Source organism: Gigantopelta aegis, unplaced genomic scaffold (genome assembly GCF_016097555.1).
Source record: "Gigantopelta aegis isolate Gae_Host unplaced genomic scaffold, Gae_host_genome ctg2600_pilon_pilon, whole genome shotgun sequence".
Lineage (NCBI taxonomy): Eukaryota > Metazoa > Mollusca > Gastropoda > Neomphalida > Peltospiridae > Gigantopelta > Gigantopelta aegis.
This window is the reverse complement of record NW_024532969.1, coordinates 34,027-52,775: the sequence shown is the minus strand read 5'-3', so window position 1 is coordinate 52,775 and position 18,749 is coordinate 34,027. Positions and strand designations below refer to the sequence as shown.

The following is an 18,749-nucleotide window of genomic DNA, read 5'->3' as shown; positions in this document are numbered from 1 at the left end:
GTTACTTTAATCAATGGCTTTTTGTCTTGTAATGTAAATTTTAGCTCTACACTAAAACACATAATTAGAAAATTAGCAAACTTTTTAAATTAATGATTAGTGAATTTGGACCGATCTGCCAATACTTGTTGCCATGACTACTATTATAGTATTTAGAGTGTATTAAATTTTAACCCTTCAACCACCATTTTCCTTCTACATAATATGATACTGTACTTAATATGCAACAGCTCTATTTCATGCACTATTAGTTCTACTATGATCCTATATTAACAAGATACTAGTGGATAGTCCTGTTATTGAAAATTGAGATGGGCTGAGTCATGATATTATATATATGTAGTAAAATAACAAGACGGTAATAGTGAAAACAAACATTATATGTAAACAGTAAAACACGAGAACAGCCTGCCAATGACTTTGTTATTTTTTTTGTTATTGTTGTAGATTCCAAATGGGAAATTGATAAGTCAGAGTTGACGTTAGGAAAGGAACTGGAAGTGGACAATTTGGAGTAAATTACAAGTCATTTTGTTTTCATATTCAGCTGTCCATTCATATTTATTGACTCATTCATCCATTTGTAACAATCTTGATGCCTTTCTTTCATTCATGCATCCATTCTGTAACGAATGTTGATCCTTTCTTTTCATTCATGCATCCATTCGGTAACGAATGTTGATCCATTATGACAACTGTTTGTCCATTTCAGAGAGAGTTGTGGCTGGTAAATGGCGTAATCAAGTTGATGTGGCTATTAAAATGATGAAAGAAGGAGGCCATGAATGAAGACGACTTTATGAGGAAGCTAAAGTAATGCAGTGAGTCAATTACAATGTTGTATTGGCCACACCCATCATATACACCCACTCATTTAATAGAAAATTCCAACATGACAATTTATCAGTTGTATGGAGTTTGTGATACGTCAAGACCTGTGTTTATTATCACTGAAATTAATGGTGAATGGTTGAGTGTTTGAAGTGTATATTCATGTTGTGGTGTGTGTGGTGTGTGTGTGTATGTTGAGTGTGTGAGTGTGTGTGTGGTGTGTGTGTGTGATTCAAAGTGAGAGGAAGTGACTGTAGGTTGAAAGTTATCATTGACAATATGATCGAATTACAATTGATCCTATTTTACTAGTGACCCATCACAATGTTGTCAATTGACATTGTCTTTCTTCCATGTTATCTATAACATGATTATCTTAAATTTATTGTAGCAGTGTCTACTATTCTATCCATGTGTTGCTTTGACTCTTTGTTCATTTTCAGTCTGTCAGTAGTATCTAGTTGAGTTTTTTTCCTTTTCTTTTCTTCTCCCATAGGCTGTTCCTACAATATCTACGTAATAACAAAACATTTGTAGAGAAAACTGAAATTATTCTTGATATGGCTATTCAAAGATAGTTCTGCTATGAAATTCCCTTGAAGCTACTGGCTTATTCATAGAGGAGATTTGGTCGTGGTTTTCCAGGTGACGTGAACCATGGTGATACAATAATTACTATATAAATTATATCTTAATTTGTTACATTCTGTAGTAATTAAAACATAGGTATTGATGAAAGCTTTGTTCGTAGGATGACTTTTATTATACTTGTACCATGGTGATATTATATTAATATGTAATATATCTTATTCATAGGTAGTAAGGTACTAATAGAAATATTAGAAGTAATTTTGGTGTTTTGTTAAATCGGCTGCTAGAAATTGTCTTGTTGGAGAAAGAAATGTTGTTAAGTTGGTTGATTTTGGTCTGGCTAGATTTTGTGACTGATGATGAATACACCCGCATCAGAAGGAAACAAAGTTTCCGATAAAGTGGGCAGCCCCTGAAGTGATTACTAGCAGATTTAGTAGTAAAATCAGGATGTTTGGTCATTGGGTAAGTGATTTTAAAAAAATGAATGGACAGATGGAATATGGTTAATGAAATCATTGATGGTGGATTAGCAAGCAGATGATGTCATAATGATGTAAGTTGATACTATTTTTAGGTATTTTAATGTGGGAATTATGGAGTGGCGAAAGAAAAACAAAAAACACTAGTCCTGCATTTACTATATCCTCAAGTTCTAGACGAAGTAAGAACTATTGAAACAAAATTGATATAGTTTAACTAATAGTATGTGTGTATCCTTTATTATTATTATATATTATTATTATTAATGTGTTATTGTAAAATTTATTACAATCTGTACAATTTAGGACATAGTATTACGAGGAATATAGATACACACCCTAGATCTTGCCTGCAGAAGTAAATATGATCTCATGAGAAGATGTTGGCAGGAGTAGGTACTCAAGTTATAATTGCATCGTTTAATCTTTCTCTCTATTTTCTTAAGAATGCTGATGATCGTCCTCATTCCCGTAGCATTAAATGATTCTTTGAAAGAATGGTCGGTGATGATTACAGTGAAAACAGTGGATGGAATTGAAACATGTCCAACATATATAAAGAACATTAGTAATATTATTATTACTATTATTACTATGTACCAATCAGCAAACAGATTTCTAATAACTTTATGTATGTATGTTCTGTCTCTGATTGCTATGAAAACTAGACATTGCTCTAGCTTGTAGTGTGTTTTTATAAATATGTGTGTTCTGTTTGTATGTTGTGTGGGTTTCTTTCCAATTGTTGCGTGTTAAAACATAAGGTTTTTATCATTTTTTTGGTGTTTCCTACTAGTATTTATGTAATAGTCATTTGTGAAATTGAAAGTTGTGTTTTTAAGTGTGGTAAACAATTTTTTTGTGTTATTTTTTTTTTTTAGACAATTGTTTGTTACATCAGTATTGTTGTTTATCAATTTGTGCTTTTTATGAGGAACTTGTTACAGTTTAGGACGTTACATGAAACACACACAATAATATAACAACATGAAGCTTGTCTAAATGGTGGGGGTCCAAAACTCCTTCTTCTCAATTCAAACTATACATACAATTTTTTTCCCATACATTACATAATCCCTTCTTCTCTGCAACCTAGTTTTACTCCTCCACCATCTAGTGGGGAAGATGGTCAATATGTTCTATGTTGGTGTCCTTTTTCACATTCTCTTGCTCACTGTATATACATCCTTTATTCTATCATTTAGTTCAATTATAACTATCTTTTCATTCTTCCATCCCTAAGAGCAGCACTTTTAAAAGGTGGTTTATTTCTCTATCCACACTCACTAAATACAGTTAAGGTGTAAGACTTCTTTATTTTTACTATCTCAATTACATGCTCTTTAACAAAATTACTGGCTTACAAACCATATAATATTAATAACTACATTATTAATTATATCTATTACAAGATGACATGAAGTTACACAGATGTCTGAAATATTTCTGTCACACTGTACACTGTCTATATGTTATGAACGGTTAATATACTAAATAACAACAATAAATACCTGGTATGTTTCTATCAATTATATATAATGTGAGCTTTAAAATATTACTTCTCTTATGTTTGTACATTTTCATATGAAATGTATGTTTATTGATTAACCAGGTAACCAACTTATGACTTAGTAATATGATATTTAGATAAAAAGATCTATGCAGTTATTTTTTTAAAGTTTAGATTTTATAGCTAGCAATGTATCGTAGTAAGTTATTACCCGATAAATTTGACTGTTAAACACAGCTTTCCAATCCTCTCTAAGAAACCACACCCCTCCTTCTTTCGTAGCTTTACTCTCCTTGCTTGGGTTCTTACGAGAGGCCCTGCAATGCCATATATAGTATTGTGGTTTGTTGTTCAAGTCACATGATTCTGCAGACTAGATCATGTGGTAATGTGTGACATTTAGACCTGTTGGGACTTAGACCAGTAATAGCACAAATGATCAAAATTGTATTTGCAGTTTTGTGACGTGTACCACTCTATATTTGAGCCATCTAATACGTGGTTTATTTTGACTTGATCATCTTGGCTGTATGTTTGAATTTGTTTGATCTTGTCCAGAACAACTTACATAATGAGATGGACTGATCATTGGATGGATGATGAAGAGATGGATGAATGGGATGGATGGATAAAGAGATGGATGGACGGATGGGAGGATAAGGATGGATGGACGGATGGATGAAGAGATGGATGAAAGAATTAATGTGGTTTGAGTAGATGGATGATACGAGAATTTAGGAATGTAATAATATTTGCAATATATTAATTTATTGTTTCTCTGCATAGCAACAATAATAGATTACATTGAAATTATTTGTACCAGGTTTTGGTGAATGGCATAAATAGATTAGCAATACATTGTATTGATATAGATGTCTTGTCTTACCAGTTGAAGATTTGATTCGAAATATAAAACCCACACCCATACATAAAGTTAAACCCCATTTAACATATAACTCAAATGGGTACTTTCCTTGCGACCCCCCAACAATATCAGATAGTATATACTTTTGAAATAAGGCCGAGGATCTTCAGTATACAGCATCCACATCCCCAAACATGGCAACATGAAAACCCCAATAATTTAGAAGCCGTTGTCACTGTACAACGAAAAATAATCCAAAAAAATAAAAAATTGAGTGGATAATTTTGGCTGATGGACGAATAACATAATTTCTGTCGATCCCTAAAACTGAAGTGATACCTTGTGAGAGAGTATTTTCTGAAGAAGAGAATCCCTATTATTATTAAAACAGTTTCTATATTTATTTGTGGCATTGGTGTTGAGCAAGCCTGCTAGCCCTTAAATCAGATATCAAGAAATAAATATTTTGCTGGTTTAACCATGACAACAAGTTGTTTGAGTGTTGTTGGAGGAATGATTGCAACTGTTTGATCCATTTTTGTTTTCACAAGATAGTCCACCAGAATGTAAGAGACTGCCCATGAGGCAAGATGATTCTCAGCATGTACGAGAGTAATCTTGTTCAGATCTGTGACTCCATTGATCATGTCCGACAAGGGCACTGGGTTTTGACCTGTTGTTTTCAACTGAAGAGATTGTGTTATTTACTACAATGACAACAATAAGTTATATGCAAGCAAGAAACCAGAAGACACCAGAGAAGAGGTTTACCAACACTTTACCATTTATTTACTATTCATACTGACACACCCAAGATTGTATTACATGTACCTATAGAGATAACACTCATGTTGAATATATCCTGTTTCCTTTTCTCAATTGAAGCCTAATATTTAGAATACTCTCTTGACCAATAATCAGTATAGAACAGATGGATAAATTGCCATATTATTTATTATTTATTATTTTACCTCAGTTTTAGTCAAATCATATCAATTACATTAATATTATTTTCTATCTACCAGCATTGATGTCAAGTATGTAACTAGTTGTATTTCTATCATCATTCATCCAATTCCTTGTTCATCCATCATCATCCTTGTACATGAAAATAATATGTGCAGTTATTTAACAGAAATGTCACTTAATTTTAACAGCTTCTAACTTGCGGTCAATGTGCATGTCAGTTAATACTACATTTCCACTTTTAATTATTATTATTAGCTATACATAATAAGTAGTTTATTAAGGAAAGGGAACTACAATCTGCTATAACAACTGGAGGGAGTCTATTAAATGAAGGAGAATCTACAAATAATATTATGATGACTATGTTTACACTTAGTACTAAGATAACAAAATATTCCACTGTGAAGATAGTTCATCTGATGAAATTGATGTCATAGATGGTAGTAATAGAGGCAAGAGATAATAATATCTGTGAGGTGTGGCATTGGTGATGGTGGATGACGTTAGTGTTGATGGTGATAATATCAATGATAAAAGGTTGTGTTAGAGATAGATGGTGATGGTGATAGAGATGCCATACATTGAAAGCAGGAGTACAGCTAAAAAATTTGTTTTAAAAAAAGTAAATGTACAAAACATTAATACTTCATGCAAAAAAATGCAGAAATGCGAACAAAACAACAATACTACTCAACCATGATTTTGTAGTTGCTACTGTACAATACATGTAAACGGTTTGTTGTATACAAGTAGTAACCTATATAGTACTAATATATTTACTTATTGAATATATAGTTTATACAAATTGTCTAAGCAAATTATTTGATGCCAAAATAAATATCATATATACTAATTTTTAACACAGGATTGACTGTTTATGTAATGTTAAAACTAATATTCTTTTTAAATATAATAAAATGGGAGGAGTGAGGGGCTGTCCACTAGAATTGATATATAATAAACATTAAAGTATTTTGGGAATTATGTAATCAAATTGTCTACGAATCAATTAAAACAGTAACCAATTTTATTTTTACCAGTGATATGTGATGAGGTACTTATCGTGGATAAACTAACATGAACATATAATCCCAGTTGAATATTATAACATAATATTATTGAATTAACTCTAGTCCTCAATAACTATATTATAATATGCAATTAATAGACAGTAGATCTCATTATACCTCAATCTATTCATTTTTGGTGCTCTCTCTCTCTCTATCAATAGTTGATTCTTTAAAGTTTTTAGTTTTAAATAACATATGTAACATAGGAGTTCTCAAACCTATCAATTGTCTATAGGATGATTTTTATAACAATACAACCTTGCTAACTAATATTAATTGTAGTAATTTTTTGCCATTGTTAAAAATAATAGATTGGTTGTTTTGACACATATGTAACTTGATTTCATAAATACATTGAATAGTATTAATTAACATTGATATAATTGGATTATGCAGTTTAAATTATATCAACATTTCACAAAGAACAAACTATTAGGTGATGTGTAGGGGCTGTCCTGTATAAATTCTATAGTGACAGTCCATAACATAGGCCCAGCATCCATGAAAATTCTTGTGTCTAACTAATTGGGCATTAAATTAACATAATCTTTTCTCATAACTCTTATAAGTATCTACACAAGTACCAGGTATCAGTTAGTATATTAGGTATGAATACCTTGTAATCTATACTACCTGTCAGTGATTTACATGTAATGTAAGGTTATCATATTTTGGTTTAAATCAACTTATCGATTTTTAAATTATCTCCTGGAAACTAAAAAAATACAAATAATAATTAGAAATTTATAATGCTGATCTAATACATCATAAATGAATTCCTTTGTATATTCTAAAATTAAACATGGCAACGATTAGGACACATTATTATTAATGATTGTAACAATGTCAATGAAATCAAAAAAATATAGCAAAATGACAGCAATAAGCAATCAAGTCTATAGTATTCTCCCTCAATGTAATGGACAGGGATTCATATTCGTTTGTATTTCCAAAAAAACATAACAACATTAGGACAAGTGTGATTGATATCTTTAAAATCATCAACGAGAAATGGAATCCAAAAAAAAATTATGGAATTATCACAAAAAGACTCAAGAGAAAAATAATTCAACAGCAATCCAAACCATTGTACCTGATTCATAGACAAGCTCAGTTACCACGTCTTCTGGCAAATGGACAACGCAATGGAACAGGTGGCTGTCCAAACGTCTATTCAACACAACTGGTGATATAGCATTGGTTGGACAAGGTTGATACGATACAAGTCAATCGGTGGCGGTGGGGGTCGAGAGCAGGGGGGATAAGGTTGATAATGCTGTTCGGTCTGCATCTGTGAAGCTGTAGGATAAATGTCGAGAAATGCCATTCAGTTGTATCTGAGCAGTGGGAGGAGATTGATGATGGAGGATAACTCAGAGAGCTAGAGTGAGATGGAGATAATGCAAAGACATTCTTTCTTGCTCCAAGGACGAGAAGGTTGGTAACGTACGTGACCGCTCTCCCCAAACGCCCACTTCCTTTTAAAATTACCACTGACAAATTTTTAAACTAATACGAGTTATGAATTGTTGTCCACGGGCGGATCTAAGGAGTGCCTGGGATGCACAGACGCCACTTTTATTCTGGGGTGCAGAGTGCACAGACACCGCATTTATTCTATAATGATGGTGTGCCAGGGTGCACAGACACCGCTTTTTATTCTATAATTATAATGATAGGGTGCCAGGGGTGCAAAATTACTGGCTTACAAACATATAATATAATAACTACATTAATAATTAATATCTATTACAAGGACATCAAGATGTCTGAAATATTCTTGTCAAACATGTACACTGTATATGTTAGAACTGTTAATATACTAAATAACAAAATAAGTACCTGGTATGTTCTATCAATTATATATAATGTGACCTTTAAAATATTATGTCTCCCTTTTTTTACATACATATGAAATGTATTTTATTGATGACCAGGTGACCAACTTATGACTTAGTAATATGCTATTTAGATAAAAAGATCTTATGCAGTTATTTTTAAAGTTTAGATTTTATAGCTAGCAATGTTCTTATTAAGTTATTACCCGATAAATTTGACTGTTGAAACACGCTTTTCCAATCCTCTCTAAGAAACCACACCCCTACCTTCTTTAGCTTTACTCTCCTTGCTTGGTTCTTTACGAGAGGCCCTGCCATGCCATATATAGTAATGTGTTTGTTGTTCAAGTCACATGATCTGGCAGACTAGATCATGTTTGGTAATAGTGTGACATTTAGACCTGTGGGAACTTAGACCAGTATAGCACAATGATCAATGTATTTGCAGTTTTGTGACGTGTACCACTCTACATTTAGCATCTAATACGTGGTTTATTTTGACTTGATCATCTTGGACTGTATGTTTGAACTTGTTTGATCTTGTCCAGAACAACTTTACATAATGAGATGGACTGATCAATGGATGGATGGATGAAGAGATGATGAATGAATGGATGGATAAAGAGATGGATGGACGGATGGGATGAAGAGATGGATGGATGAAGTAATGGATGTGGTTGAGTAGATGGATGATATGAGAATTTAGAATTTAGAAATGTAATATTATTTGTAATATATTACTTATTTTTTTCTGTGATAGCAATAATAATAGATTACATTGAAATTATTTTGATACCAGGTATGGTGAATGCATAAATAGATTAGCACACATGTATTGATATAGATGTTCTTGTCTTACCAGTTGAAAGTGTGCTTCGAAATAAAAACACACCATACATAAAGTTATGCCCATTTACGATATAACTCAAATGGGTACGTTCCTTGAGACCCAACAATATCAGATCGTATATACTTTTGAAATAAACGGAAGAGATCTTTCAGTATGGACAGCAATCCACATCAAACATGGCAACATGAAAACCCCAATAATTCAGAAGGGCGTGTGTCACTGTACAACGAATAATCCAATAATGAGAAAAAGTGAGTGGGTAAGTTTGCCTGATGGAAATCAAAAAAATACAAATAATAATTAGAAATTTATAAATGCTCTGATCTAATCAAATCATAAATGAATTTAATTCCTTTTGTATATTCTAAAATTAAACATGGGCAAAACAATTAGTGAACATTATTATTAATGATTATAAGAAAGTTAAATGAAATCAAAAACAAAAAAAAATATAGCAAAATGACTGCAATAACAATCAAGTCTATAGAATATCTCCCTCATGTAACGGAAAGGATTCATATTCGTTCATATTTGCCAAAATATATAACAACAATTAGGACAAGTGTGATTGATATCTTTAAAAGTCATCAAACGAGAATGGAATCCAAAAAAAACATCAATGGGATGATAAAAAAAAGACTCAAGAGAAAAATAATTCCACAGGCCAATCAAAACCATTGTACCTGATTCATAGAACAGCTCAGTTAACAAGGTCTTTTGTCGGCAATTGGACAACGCAATGGAACAGGTGTCGGTCCAAACTGCCTATTTGAACACAAACTGGTGATAAAGCATTGGTTTGGACAGATTGAAATGATACAAAATCAATCGGTGGCGTGGTGATAGCGATCGAGCAGGAGGAGGATAAGGGTCGTTCGGTCTTGCATCTGTGAAGCGCTACAGGATAAGTTGGAATTCCATTCAGTCAGTGAATCTGAGCACTGGGAGGAGAGTGAGATGGAGGATAACGCAGAGAGCTAGAGTGAGATGGAGGATAATGCGAAGACATTCTTTCTTGCTCCAAGGATGGTAACGTATGTGACCGCTAGGAGTTTTTTCGCCTCAAACGCCCAGTCCCTTACCACTGGTAAAATTTTGATATACTGACGAATTATGAATTGTTGCCACCGTGCGAATCTAGGGTGAGTGCCTGGGTTTGTACATAGTCTCGCGTAGCCAGCCCCTCCCTCTCGGGGCTGGCTACGCCATTCTATAATAATATTTTAGGTCGATTACAAGTCACATCCTTTGCATGGTATATAATTATTACTTAAGAGTATATTCATAGCAAAAATTCTTGCAAACCACACCTTACAATTAAAACGGTGGGCTATGAATAAATAAATATGAATATTTCATTTAAGCTTTTAAAATTAGGTCTGTGCCCCCTATTTCCTCAACCCGTTCTATAGTAAAGGTGGAGTTTTAGGGGTTTATTTTGGATATAGGCATTTCATTGCCTATTGGAAAATCATTCTAGTAGCACCACACTGCTAATTTACTACAAACTCCCACAAATTACAGGTGCATACAATAAAACCAGACTTTATGAAGGCGCAACAATGCCTACCCTGGTAGATTAATTAACGAAGTACAAACGTAAATCGCTACTGTATAATGACACCACACGGCTAATATAATCTAAAATTGCCCACAAAACTACAGCTGCAAATAATAATGTAAATTTTCCAAAGAGGAAGGAACAGACGTCCGGATGTGGTTATTACTAATTAATGAGACACACACAGAATGTCATATATAACTCTAGGCAATCATGTCACTACAGGACTTGATCATTAGACTAAGTTTATTACTAACAAGAACAGTGTTGTGTTTACTACTTATCACTATTACTTCATGTTTGTTATGTAACCAAAATGACCACGGATCAAATAATCAGTTTGTACTTATTACAGTGATGAATAAATGTTAATAAACATGATAACAATAGGAGACATTATTAGTTTATGATTGTAACAATGTTAAATTAAATTAAATGAAAACCATAGCAAAAATGACTGCAATAACAATCAAGATAACCACTTAGGAGACATTATTTTTTAAATGATTGTAACAATGTTAATGAAATCAAAAACAAAAACACCATAGCAGCATGACAGCAATAGCATTAAGTCTATAGTATATCTCCCCTCATGTAACTGGACAGGATTCACAATCGTTTGTATTTTCCAAAAAAATAACCAACATTAGGACAAGTGTGATTGATATCTGTAAATCATCAACGAGAAATGGAATCCAAAAAAAAAAAATCAATGGAATTATAAAAAAACGACTCAAGAGAAAAATAATTCCGACAGCAATCCAAACCATTGTACCTGATTCATAACGAGCCTTCAGTTACACGTCTTCTGGCAATTGGGAAACGCCAATGGAACAGGTGTTTTTTCCAAACTGCCCTATTGAACACCACTGGTTGATATATGCATTGGCTGGAACTAGGTTGATAATGGCACAAGTCGATAGGTGATGATGGCGGGTCGAGCAGCAGGGGGATAAGGTTTGACAATGCTGTTCGGTCTGAATCTGTGAGCTGAGGATAATATTGAGAATACAGTTCAGCCTGTGTCTGAGGAGCAAGAGGAGATTGAGATTTGAGGACAATATGTGGCATTATCTCTTATTCCAAGGGTAGGCTCAATCTATAATATATCACGTGCACGTTCGTCTCTAAATCATTGAAATTTATCTACCAGAGCGGTAAAAATTGATACAAAAGTATGAATTATTAATTAATATTATATAAATAGTAAAATTAATTAAATCTGAAATTTCTTACACCCAAGAAACTTAACTTCTTTCATTCAAACTGTTCCAACTATCAATGACTAGTATTACTATATATCAATCGATCAGAAGAGGTTAATTTAACCAGCTGTATGTAGCAAAAATTAAACATCATATAGTGTTTTGAATTGACTGTTATGTTAATATTAGAACTAATATTTTCTTTTTAATTAGTCATAATAAGATGCTGGTCCAGGGGCTGTCACTATGAATTGATATATAGTACTCTTTTTATATTGTATATTTGTAGGGCCAGGCTATTTTTTCGGATGGACTTTTGATCAATAGTGGAGATGAGAAAAGCAGGGTTAAAAATTTAAGCTCAACCCACATAATTATTTTTAATTCAATTAATTAACTTCACTTAGTAATTCAACTATGAATAATTAACCTGTATAATTTAAGACAAAATTATAATAAACAGAAATCAATGTATTAGTCAATGATGCCAAAGTACTGATGAGAGCAGTTGTTACCAGATCACCACTTTCCAGCATTCTGAGTGTTCTTAAAAACACTTAACCTAACTGTGTAAGTGTTTTCCCTTTGGCTCAGATTGTTTTGGCAGATGATATCGAAATCACTGGGCTACTTATTTTCTTTTTTTTTCCCTGCTACAGAATAATACCTTACTACAGAGTCTATTCAAACAATCTTAGGTAATTTAGGAAAACACACTTGGTCTTGGCATGCATGAAATTAATGTGTAAATAAGGAGGATATAATAATGCATGAACCCAATACCTTCAGAACTACATAATTAATACACACTATAGCCAATGAGGACTGGCAGTCTCAACAAATAAACCTTTAGATCCCTCATCTGAGTCAGGAGGTTGTAATATATAGACAACTACAACAGGGGCCATTGCCACCTAGTTACGTCCACCTTGTCAGAAAAAGAAAGCTATAGAGAAAGATTAACACATTAAGGAACTCAAAGAAAGATTTAGCAGTATGCAATCTCTTTATCAGACTATGTTCCAAGCATGTCTCAACACATTAACTTATAATTGTTTAAGTACAAACAAGAAGAAAACCAGAAGACACCAGAGGACATGTTTACCACCAGTTGTAAAACATTATTAACAATTCATAATGACACACCCAAAAGATTGTATTACATGAGAGATAACACTACTGTTGAATATAATTTATCTGTAGCTCTTCTTTCCTTTTTCTCAATTTGAAACCTAATATTTAAAAAATTCTCTTGACCAGTAATCAATATAGAATAGATGGATAAATTGCTATATTATTTATTTTACTTCACTTTTAGTCAAATTTTTAGTCAAATCATATTATAAAAACACTTCAATCAATATTCAATGTAACTTCATTTTCATTTATCCAACCATTCCCTGTTCATCATCATCATCATTGATGTAAATGAAATCAATAATGAGTGCAGTATTATTAGTTTATGTGCAGCTGTTTAATGTTGTTAACTTAATAGTTCTAGCTGATGTCATTGTAATGTTAGTTAATACTACATTTCCACATTTGGTGCAAACAATGATATAGACTTCCTTGAATGTATGTACAGGTGTCCCACATAAGGTGTAAACAGGAAAACCTAATGTGGTTTATTGCAACTAATAAGACATTGCATAGAATCTTTATATATAACTCTACAACTACACGTCATTACAGGATTTGATCATTACTAATAAGAATGGTCTCGTGTTTTACTTCTTAATATCACATCATGTGTTTTGTTCAACCCAAAAATGACCACAATCAACCAATATCAATTGTTACAGTGAAGAATAAATGTTAATAAAAATGACAACAATTAGGGCAAATTATTATTAATGATTTGTAAGATGTTAGATAAAGTCAAAAAAAAAAAACATAGCAGCATGGCAGCAATAGCAATCAAGTCTTATAGTATATCTCCCTCAATGTACCTGAAAAGATTCACATTCGTTTGTTATTTTTCCAAAAACATAACAACAATTAGGACAAGTGTGAGTGATATCTTTAAAATCATCAACGAGAAATGGAATCCAAAAAAAAAATAATGGAATTATCACAAAAAGACTCAAGAGAAAAATAATTCCGACAGCAATCCAAACCATTGTACCTGATTCATAGACGAGCTCAGTTACCACGTCTTTTCTGGCAATTGGGACAACGCAATGAAACAGGTGTCTGTCCAAACTGTCTATTCAACACAACTGGTGATATAGCATTGGTTGGACAAGGTTGATAACGATACAAGTCAATCGGTGGCGGTGGCGTGGTGGTGATAGCGATCGAGCAGGAGGAGATAAGGTTGATAATGCCGTTCGGTCTGCATCTGTGAAGCTGCAGGTAATGTTGGGAAGCCATTCAGTCTGAATCTGAGCATGGGAGGAGAGTGAGATGGAGGATAACTCAGAGAGCTAGAGTGAGATGGAGGATAAACGCAGAGAGCTAGAGTGAGATGGAGGATAATGCAAAGACATTCTTTCTTGGTCCAATGGCAAGAACGTGCGTGACCGCTGTAAGTCTCGCCTCCAAACGCCCCACTTCCTTTTTATACTAGGAGTTATGAATTGTTGTCCACGGGCGGATCTAGGGGAGTGCCTGGGGTACACAGACACCGCTTTTTATTTTATAATAACATTGTCAATCATCAAGTCACATCCTGTGCATGGTATATAATTATTACTTTAAGTACATCACATAATCCCTTCTCCCTTGTCATCATCATTATTGAATCAAAGTCTCGTCCCCAAAAAAATAGCTAAGGCCGGATGCACGCAATCAAATTGTACATGAATCAATTCAAAAAAAACAATTAATTTTAATAGCAATATGTGCTAAAGTATTTACTGTGGATAGACTAACATGACCATGTTATCTCGATGGAATAATATGTGGAGTCCACAATAACTACATTAATTTATATAATATCAATATACAATTAATAGACTGTCATTCATACCATCTATTCATTCTTTTGTGCTCTCTCTCTCTCTCTCTCTCTCTCTCACCGCTCTCGACCGCATCTCTCTCTCTCTCTCTCTCTCTCTCTCTCTCTCTTTGCTGCTGCTCGCTCTCTCTATATCCAAAATATAAGTACAGTAAATCTTGATGATTCTTTCTTTGATGATGAATTAGACAATTACAGTGAAATCTGGATAATACCTTACTACAGAGTCTATTCCTAATAACTTATAGATGTATTAAATTTATAGATGTACTAATCCACACTCCACAGGTCATTTTTGTGTGAGCTTTCATTTCAGTAAGAGTTACAGTTTTTAGTATCAAGTTTATTAAATTAAATGAGTAGCTTTTGACCATGGTTATTAGTATTGTTTTTATTATAAGGGTTTGAGTTTTAGGTTTGTTTTGGGTATATATGTCCATTTCTATTAAAATCATTCTAGTAATAACACCACCACTGTTATTTACTACAGTTGCCACAAGTTAAAGGTGCATACAAATCATATACTATAGTTTCCCTATTAGGAGACAGTAACACCCACCTTGTATATTAATTAATAAAGTGGAATAGTAAATCACTACGTTGTACATATATAATGTGGTTATTACCTTGAGACAATACACCATATCTCATGTATTAACTTGAGCAATCAACAACTACATGTTACTATAACGACTTGATCATCAGTTTATTACTAATAGGAATAGTGTGGTATTTACGTTCTCAGTGTCACACCATCTATTTTTGTGTAACCAAACGAGCAAGGATAACCAATAAATTTTAGTGAAAATAAACATGACAACAATTAGGAACGTTATTAATAGTACTTTTAAATAATATATTAATAACTAAAAAAAAACAAAACCATACTGACATGACTGCAACTAGTAATGAAGTCTATATAGGTATCTCCCCCAATAGATGTTAACTGTACAAGATTTCATATATCGTGTTTCTTTTTTCCAAAAATATACACAAACAATTAGGACAAATATGATGGATATCTTTAAACTCATCAACGAAAAATGGAATCCAAAATAAAACAATGGAAATATCAAAAAAATACCCAGAGAAAAATAATTCCAGCAAGCAAATCCAAACCATCGCACCGAATTCGTAGACAATCTCAGTTTCCACATTTTTCTGGCAAATGGACAACGCAATGGAATTGGTCTTTTTTCCAAAATGCTATTCACACACTGGTGCTGGACAAGGTTGATAATGATACAATCCCGTCTGTGGTGCGGTGCGGCGGTTGCAGCAGTACTTGGGGGTGCAATAACATTAGCAACAGGGGATAAGATTGATCATGGCCGTTCATCTGTATTTGTGAAGAGCTTAAAGTATCACATAACTTGGAGGTTCATTAGAACAAACTTCACTCTTAGTTTTGAGGAGTAGAAGGAGAATGAGATAGAGGTTGATACGAGGTCATTCTCTCTTTAAAGCGGCTAAAGTCAATCTTCCCTGTACGACTACAATAACATGTCACGTGCCTTCTAAATCCTGAAATTTTACATCATTGACCCGGTAAAACTTTTATACGATGAGTTATGAATTATCCTTATACTTCAATTAACATTGATAATAAATAATTAAACCTGGTACCCCAATCCGCAGTATACGCAAAAAAAACCTTAGCTCTTTTACATTCAACAACTATATATATATATATATATGTTGAATCAGAAACCTCCTCCCACTATATAGTTACTGACACATCCAAAAGATTAGGCCTAAGTGATTCAAATTTTTGAGATACTTTATTTATAAATTTGATAAATTTTAATTATATAGCTTGGAAACTTCAGTCTCATTTTTTAATTATTTTTTTACCTCAAACTTCAATTCTAACAACATATTCTAGCAACTGGTTCTCTGAAAACGGTATGTTTGTCGCATATAGGGAGGTGATAGGGTTTTACACACATGGCCCACTAAGATTACACAATTGGACAGCCTTCTCAATGTCCTAAGTACCAAAGATATTGAATACAAAAGAATTAGTTTTGGTAAATATATGAACTTTATGAGTGTTTGCTCTAGTTTCTTGTCATATTTATATCTCGACTAATATAACCTAACTGCTCATAGCAATGACAACTTACCAGTACAGTTAGTACCCTATATTTTTCAGTACCACGCAGTCACATGTGTAATTAGCATGGAACGATAACAAGCCATACATGGATCTGCCATTTTGGCAAGGCTTATCTGCAAACAGATTATCGGCAGATTACAATTCCATTACCTCAACATTAGCGTACTTCATCCAGGACACACATGTATAAGTTTACGACTGTTATGGGATGGAATCAATGTAGAAATATTATAATATTAACATATTCTAATTTACTTTACCATATTAAAGTTGGTCATGGAGCACTGGCATCATAGTTTAGGATGACATTGATGTTACAACAATATCCTCCTGACGCAACGTTGGACAAACATTTTGATATAGATGAATACCCCACTCCCTTGTTCCCCACTTCGACAAGTTTCACTGCATTTCCGGGTATAAGTATAACAATCATAAAAATATAGTCATGAATGCAATAATAAAATTTCCTCAAGGCCAATGGTTAAAGAATCCCCAACCAAGATTTTCAGGTACACAAGTAAACAATCTCTTCTTTCCATTGGATTTTAGGGAGACTTGAAAACCACATTAGTTACTGCATCCCATTTACCCCTTGAACACTTTAACAACTGAAAGTGTTTGTGTATGTTGTTTTTGTCCACTGTTAGCAAGTAAATGTAGCTATAATAGAATAGCGCTTCGGTCAGTCATCTCTAATTGACCCTCGAGCAAGACAAGTATATCTATATATTATACACTCGGAAGCATATGGTCTCTCCCCCTCCAGTCCTGCATTGCTTAAGTAGGGTCCTTTTAATTCTTTTCCTCTAGACAGCTGCTGTTGTAGAGTACCCTGATCCTTACTCACTTTATGGCAGTAAATATCAGTAACAAGTCACAACACTCAACATTATTCATCGTTGTGGTTACTGTGTAACTGTCAGTTGTTAATGAATTGAAGGAAGTATTACCTGTCATTAGTGGTGATGCTATGTTACTGAGATCAAATGATCATCTTGTGTATCTGGGTTATTAACTGCGCTGGTAAACTTTCTCATGTTATAATAGTGTATTATATAAAGTTAACTAATTTTTTGCAACATTTGCTCCAATTTTTCATCAATGGACCCTACCTTCCTCCTAGAGTACCCTATGGCACTTTTTGTCTTTCTACACTAAACAAACAACTAGTATGATTATTATATACATAATATATTTTGTGCAGTACTTGTCATAGTTATGTACTAGCATGTATTTAAATCATACAGTGATAGTTAAGTAAAGAGTAAAAGACAGGCAACCCATTGTCTTTCCTTTAGGAATACTAACAAACAACATATAAATATAATGGTACATATATATTTTTGTAAGCAGTACTTGTCCATAGTAAGGTACAGTACACATGACACATAGACCAACTACAGTGAACTGCGAATCAGTATGTTGATCTAGTTAAAATATGGTGCGAATTATATAGAGAATCTAGAATCAACTTAAAATAGTAATTATACTCCCTTCTCATAGGAATCACTGTACTATGTACTGATTAGAACATTAGTTATTAAGTATTAGTTAGGGACAAGAACAGCACAACACTAGTATAGACGGAGCCTTGTAGTAGACACTTAAAGACCAACTACATCTGTGCACTGCGATATTACATGTATCTCCTAAATACAGTATGCAAGAAGATTCTAGCAAGATACTGTAATAGTATCTACTTATACGGGAATATCTATATAACAGTAGTCTCAAATTGACCCTCAACAACTGATAGAGGACAAGGTCCAAATCAGTACTGAGACTTAGGCTCAGACTAACAAGATACAATCTTATATTCAACACTGATCTTGTAGTTGCCATCAATTAAATACATCTGAGTTAGCACCTATTTACATATAGTACTGATAGATAAAA

At 33.3% G+C, this 18,749-nt stretch overlaps 1 pseudogene; it reads left to right on the top strand.

Annotated features, from left to right (window-relative positions):
- The window catches only part of LOC121391539, a 46,215-nt pseudogene that overhangs the window by 2,368 nt on the left and 25,098 nt on the right, over nucleotides 1–18,749 (top strand).